This window comes from Ischnura elegans, chromosome 4, assembly GCF_921293095.1.
Source record: "Ischnura elegans chromosome 4, ioIscEleg1.1, whole genome shotgun sequence".
In the NCBI taxonomy this organism is placed as follows: domain Eukaryota; kingdom Metazoa; phylum Arthropoda; class Insecta; order Odonata; family Coenagrionidae; genus Ischnura; species Ischnura elegans.
The window spans coordinates 136,655,745-136,662,887 of NC_060249.1; positions in this window are offsets into that span (position 1 = coordinate 136,655,745).

A 7,143-nucleotide genomic window follows, 5' to 3' on the forward strand; every position below is an offset into this window, starting at 1 on the left:
TATTCATTTAAAAAAAAACTTGCTAATGGTTAGTAATTCCTAGAGCAAATACATGCAAGGTTAGAACTATGAAGAAAAACACGCAATGAGTGACCCTAGCGAGCGACGCCATTAATCCTATCAATTGAGACAACCTTTGATCAATTGAGATATCCTTAATAGTTACGAGGGAAGAATGACATTTTAAATCTCTCTCTTTTGCAGTCTATTTCTTTTATTTTACGTCTACTATAGTACGACGGTAAACGAATGATATGATTCACGTCGTTCTAGAAAATATCTTCTTCGAATTTCCTAAGTAAGTTAAGCCTATACTTCGATCTACGCTCCCGTAAAGATTCCCATCCTAGCTCGGGTAACGTACTGAGAACGCTGCACTTTTTGTCGTAACAACTCATCACAAATCTGGCCGCCCTGCGCTGTAGTCGACTAATTTCAGCTATTATTCCTACTTTATAAGGGTTTCATACGCTATCAGCATACGCTAGCGCAGAAATTTTGTGGAGTACAATAAAGAGGGATGTGTGGAGAAGAATCAGTAGAACATGCGTGGAGTCCTTTGAGACACATTTAGTGGAATATGTGTGGAGAAGTAGGCACCATGCAAAGGGGGAATTGTACGCTGTTTTTTTTAGAGCGTTGACATACTTTTATCCAAATAAACAGAATATATAACAAGCTGACAAGGTTTTTAGCCGCTCATGTGTTTGACAATGCTTCCATCTTCTGTGATCGTAGCTAATTGACAATGCCCTTTTCAGGGCTACCTCAGGTATTGGTTTGATTGGCTTTTATTTGAATGGCCATTCAAATTGATATTAGCGGTAGACTTGAGAGTGTGCAACAGTTCTGTGGATAACTTTAATTTTGGACTACCCTTTAGTGCATTTTAACATTCATGGCCTTTTCGCTTCCGTTCTCATCACATTTTTTACTCTCTGAAGGGGCGTATAGTATCATTCCTGGTGGAAGGGGTAAAGTGATTTGAAAGTCGTTAATACATCAGATTAATTATTTCATATAGCATCTGTACCAAATAGAGAAGAGAGAGTATTCTTAATTTATTAGCGACAAATATACCTCATCAGGTAATAAACGTGAGCACCCTGAGGGAATAAGTGACCATAAGGTAGCAATAGCAAAGTTTTCTCTAAATAACGTTGGAAATTTTAAAACGGAACGTACAATTTTTATTTTTAAAAGGGATGATTTTGATTGGTTTAAGAGTTATCTGAAAAATGCTTTCCCCGTGTTTCCATAATTAATGGTAAAGTTAAAGGTAGAGGGTACTTGGAAAGCTTTTATATCGCTCGTAACTTTGAGAATAAATAGCTACATCCCTAGTATAGCAAAAAAAGAAGATAGCGAACCGAGATGGTATGACGCGGAAAGGAGAAAATCATTGAGGCGACTGAGAGTATGCCATACTAAAATGAAAAGGGTCAGCACGGATTTATCCACTAATGATCGCGAGTTAATAACTAAAAAATGAAGGTTATCTAAAGCCGGCACGAAGGAATGCCTTCACGAATTTTAAAAGAAAAACACTAGTAGAGCAGTTACGGGATAACCCAAAAGCATTCTGGTCTTTTGTTAGGGAAGTTTAAGGAAAACGATCTACCGTGTGTTCGCTGACATACGATAATGGAGTTGTGTTGAAAAACAGTTCCAAAAAAGCCAATTTATTAAATTCCTACTTCAAGAGCGTGTTTACAGCCTTCTGAGAACTCACCCGAGACAGTGTACAATCTCTGCATACGAAAGATGTCGCTTATTGACATTTTTGCTCACGGAATAGAACATATATTGAAATCGCTCAGTCCAAATAAATCACCTGGTCCAGACGAAATCCCTTCTCGCCTTTATAGAGAACTGGCCTCCGAAGTTGTCCCCTTCTTGCAGTAAATATTCAGTAAATCCATCAAGCAACACGATGTAACCCCCTGCCAAACACCCTAGAGGTGGCTCGCAAGGTATTATGTACATGTAGATGATGTACAAGTACCTAATGACTGGAAAACTGCCAATGTAAGGCTAATATTCAAAAGTGGAGACAAGGAACAGCCATCTAATTACAGACCGATATCTTTAACGTCCATCTCATGCAAAGTCCTTGAACACATCGCAGTCATCTCAGAAATGAAACACCTAGTCGCGCAAAACTTGTTAATGAGAACCCAACATGGATTCAGGAAAAGTAGATCATTTTTAAACACCGTTATCTTTTTTTTAGGTTTTCGCCCTCGATATTTTAGTCTCCGTAAAGGGCAAGATTGCAGCAGACGCTTTTTTTCTTGATTTCAAAAATGCATTTGATAAAGTACCCCACGGAAAGTTAATAATAAAACTGAAATCTTACGGCCTATATGAGGATGTCATTTCCTGAATAAGAGAACTTTTGAGTGACTGCGTCCAAAAAGTAGTATTAGACGGCGGTTTTCAAGTAATGCCAGATTTATTCAAGGAAAACATATGAATTTGTTACCCAAACACGTACTTGTAAAAGCATAATGAAACTTTCTATAATGTAGAAGGAACAAGTACTGAAGGACTCACTGCAACCGCGGAGGGTTAGCTGAACCGCGTGAAGGACGGCTGCGACCTTCCGAAGGTAACAACTTGTTTTTACGTTCCATTTAATAAACAAAAAATAACTGCAAGACATGCTGTAAAATGAAGGTACTTGGGAAGAATGACGGGGCAGTAAGGCGTATCATCACATTTATCTTTACAAATATTCACATTTGTATTGTGAATGGAGACGAAGTATACGGCTGAACGCTCAAAATTGGAATCTTAGTAGATGAATACAAACTTTAAGGCCATACCGTAAAATACTCCACGCGCTACAGCATGAAATCGACATGTAGGAAATACTTATTTTATAAAAAAATTTGAATAAACCTGAAGAAAACAGGGAATGTACGATTAAGTTATTACAAGGAAGAACAATACATAATCAGATCAGAATCGTTCGGTATTCCAGTCGCGGTACAAAATGTGTAAAATAGTTCAATGCGTGCATTAAAATAATATATAAAGAATTAGAAAATGTGATGCGATATTCCCATCGTTTTCATCATTACATAAATGTTGAAATATGACATGAATTATCATTGGCATAGAGTTTCCTCCACAGCAAAGGAAAAGAGGTTATTCACTATTTAAGATTTTTAAAGTATTTTTTCAGGCTTATTGGACCCTTTCGAATGCTAATGTCATCTGTGAAATTATGATTGTTGTTACCAAAAGTGGTTGAATTTTCAGCTGTGAGCAGATATAGTGAGGCCTCACTAGGAGTATGCTGCTAGCGTACGGGACCCTTATGAAGTAGGAATAATAGCTGAAATTAGTCGACTACAGCGCAGGGCGGCCAGATTTGTGATGAGTTGTTACGACAAAAAGTGCAGCGTTCTCAGTACGTTACCCGAGCTAGGATGGGAATCTTTACGAGAGCGTAGATCGAAGTACTTATAGGCTTAACTTACTTAGGAAATTCGAAGAAGATATTTTCTAGAACGACGTGAATCATATCATTCGTTTACCGTCGTACTATAGTAGACGTAAAATAAAAGAAATAGACTGCAAAAGAGAGAGATTTAAAATGTCATTCTTCCCTCGTAACTATTAAGGATATCTCAATTGATCAAAGGTTGTCTCAATTGATAGGATTAATGGCGTCGCTCGCTAGGGTCACTCATTGCGTGTTTTTCTTCATAGTTCTAACCTTGCATGTATTTGCTCTAGGAATTACTAACCATTAGCAAGTTTTTTTTTAAATGAATAAGCACTCATATTTTGCTAGTATGCGTAATATTTCTATGACCGTGCGGTGTGCATGTGGCGGTCCTGTTGCATTCTGCATGTTGGTGATTTGTCACCCCCTGCCAAACACCCTAGAGGTGGCTCTAAGGGTATTATGTAGATGGCGATTACATGCTTTTATTTTTCCATGCGCTTGTGGTGATCTTGGTGATTTGTCACCCCCTGCCAGGCACCCTTGGCTCGCATGGAGCTATGTAGATATAGAAGAATAAATGAAGTAGTGAGGGTCAGCGAAAGCTCACACCCTGCCAAACACCTTTGCGAAACTTAGTCACAAGAATTCCGGATACACTCATACACGTGGACAAGCTTAAAGTTGGAGTGGGGGGAGAAAAAGGAGCTTTTCGCGTCCCCCCCCCCCCCTCCCTCCAAATTTCGGCGTTGCCAATTCAGCGGAGGCAATGGGCGTAAATTTTATGCCTTTTCGTAAAATCCTTATTTCTCATCGTAGAACCTCGATCAAAAGACGCATTTAATCTCCCAACGACAATGAGTATGATGGGTGTATTTCTTTACCTCCAAGTATTGACATTAGTAAAGTAAAAAATGTACTACGACAGGTCATAACGGCAGCGGTTACCTCATGCAGTGACGCCCGTCTCCTGAGCACCCGGATTATCTCTGAGACCCCGAGAAAGGGTTCGAAAAAGGATCGCCCTTCCATCCAGTATACCTGACCATTTCTTGGCCCCAGAAAACTACCACTAACCTTTTTTATTTCCTCTTCCAGAAAATTAGTACAAATATATATATGAATACAATTTCTACTCGTTTGTAAAATGTAATTTTGCTCTACATCTCACAGTTACCTATTTTATGCTCCACCAGACAATATTAATTATTTCGTATTTTATTTTGAATTTTCAAAATAAAATACGAAACATTAAAAAAAAAATCGCATCATAATTCGGTCATTCGCGGAGGTTGGTGAGGCCAAATACATGCTAGGATTCCAGGGGCTACAGGAAAGGCAACATTGCAGAAGAGGTCAGAAGAACACTGCGTAGAAGCTTACTTTTTTGGTGAGTGCCATTTGGCGGATTTCCATCAGTTTGCTTATATGTCCGCAGAACGGCGTTGGGTGCAAAGCGATCTTTTTATTGCCAATAAATACTATCGCCAGGAATAACATCGAATAGTTATGAATTTAATATATTTTACCATTCAGTGTAACTACATCGGGTATTAGGCGCAATTATACCTTAATTCCCCGTGAAATTCTGATCGCTCTTTCAGTCAGCGATACGAGTGGCAACAACCGTAAAAGCACTTCAAAGCGCGCTAGATGGCAACACATCTACTTTAGACTCCAGCGTTTTACTCAATCCACTCAATCGTTTTATCCATGGCCACCAGAGCAACTGGAGGGATCGAGTAGTTAAATGGATAGAGTTTTGCCATGTGTTCAAATCCCGGCGGCGAATGTGGAGATTTCTCAATGACTGCCGCATCCAGTTCTTTGTGTAAGGCACTTCAGATACAGCACTCCGTCCGTCGGATGGGACGTTCTGCAGTGGTCCTCTTGGTGCCCTGAGTTAGTAACAGGCTCATGGAGACGATAGGTTTCCTCCACCCTTCCTCTCTTTCCAAGGTCATACCCCTCCCATGCTAAACCTTTCCCCCTCTCCCGATCGCAAAGCTGAAGGCAAGCCAGGGCACGCGCGGGCGTCTGGGAGCCAAGTATCGTACTCATTGGCTGCACGTGATTATCCTGCTGTGGCCCAAGTGCACAGGATACGAGGGAATCGTGTGCACACACACACACACCTAAGAGAGGTGAGCAGGCGTATGACTGATCACATCGATCATCCCCAAGGGTTAAAAAAAAGGTCTCTGGTGAAAGTCATGGAGTTACTGGATGTCTTCAAAAACTTCATTCACCGTGCTTATGAACACATTGTGGCGCATTAACGCAGATGTGCCATCGACGTGATTTTACTTGCGTAATAAAAAACGCCTCCTTTTCTATTCAATAATAATGATAGAATAAATGGCAATTTTTCAATAAATAATTTACACACACAACCGATGTAAACTATCCCCATACCATCCAAATATAATTATTTACTTTTGTAAAAGAAAACTATTTCTTCAAATAGGTAATTATTGTAAGGTATAAGTATAAATTTATACGTTCGTACCAAAAGCGGAAAAATTACGAATTATATTGTAACTAAGAATTGAAACCTCGCTGTCAAGAAAATTCATAAAATAGGAAAGACTTAAGCATTGCGATAAGCATAAAACTCGATTATTGCAGAAAAACTGATCACAATTAAAATTGGAAAAGAGAGAAAAGTTGTTGGCAACGCACGATATAAGTTTTAAAAAATTGTAATCTTCATTGTAAACAATTTAAAAAATCAACAAAAAAACAGTAAAAAGAGATATACGGCTTTCTAATGAGAGTAACAGTTTTTAATAATGGAAAAATGGCAACCCTTAAATTTATTTACAGCAAAAATCGTTGAAGCACAGTGAGCACACAACTTCAACGCTTTAATCCTTATCAGTCTTAGGATCAGTATTTATGAGCCATACACGTAATTTCTCTGAATCACATAAAAATGGTAACATCTGGATCGTGGTGCATACTTTGTAGGCAAGTTCCTCGCCTTCCTCTGTGCTACCTGCTCTTGATTCATAAAAAGGTATATCGAGTGCACCAAATAACAATTGCTTCCTACTTAAATTCAGCTAAATTCCTCTTCTGTCAACCAAGTGGCGATGCGAGTGGCCATTATTTTACATTGATAGCTTTAAACCTCTTGCATTGGATATACTTGGTCTGAAGCCTTGAAACAGCTGGCGGGGAAGCTACAAAATAACACGAATGATGTGAAAGAAACGGATGATTTTAAAGTAAAAAACCCTCATTTTTCTAGATCAAATAACTTCGGCAGTGGTGGTCACCTCTGCAGTAATGGAAAACATTGATTTCGATTTAAATAGAAAATAGATTTGAATATCAAAAGTCATTGGGCGTACCTGGCTTACCACAGCACGATTTACAGAAAGGTAGGCCCTGTGTTCATTATCTTTCGAAACCTAAACCAACCAAAACTATCCAACGGAACGCGTTCGGTGATTATAAAAAACTAAAATGAATATGATTCAAGCGATTGTACTCAAAGGTAAATTCAAAGATGAGGAAGTTCTCATTCCAAAGATTCCATGATCCCAACTTATATGCCCATTTGAGCTTATACGAATTTCAGTTCGTGGTGCATTCATGATGATGATTAGCAAATCACAAGGTCGATCTTTCAGTGTTTGTGCTAATATGCTGTTGAAAAACCCAAGATTTTATATGAACTA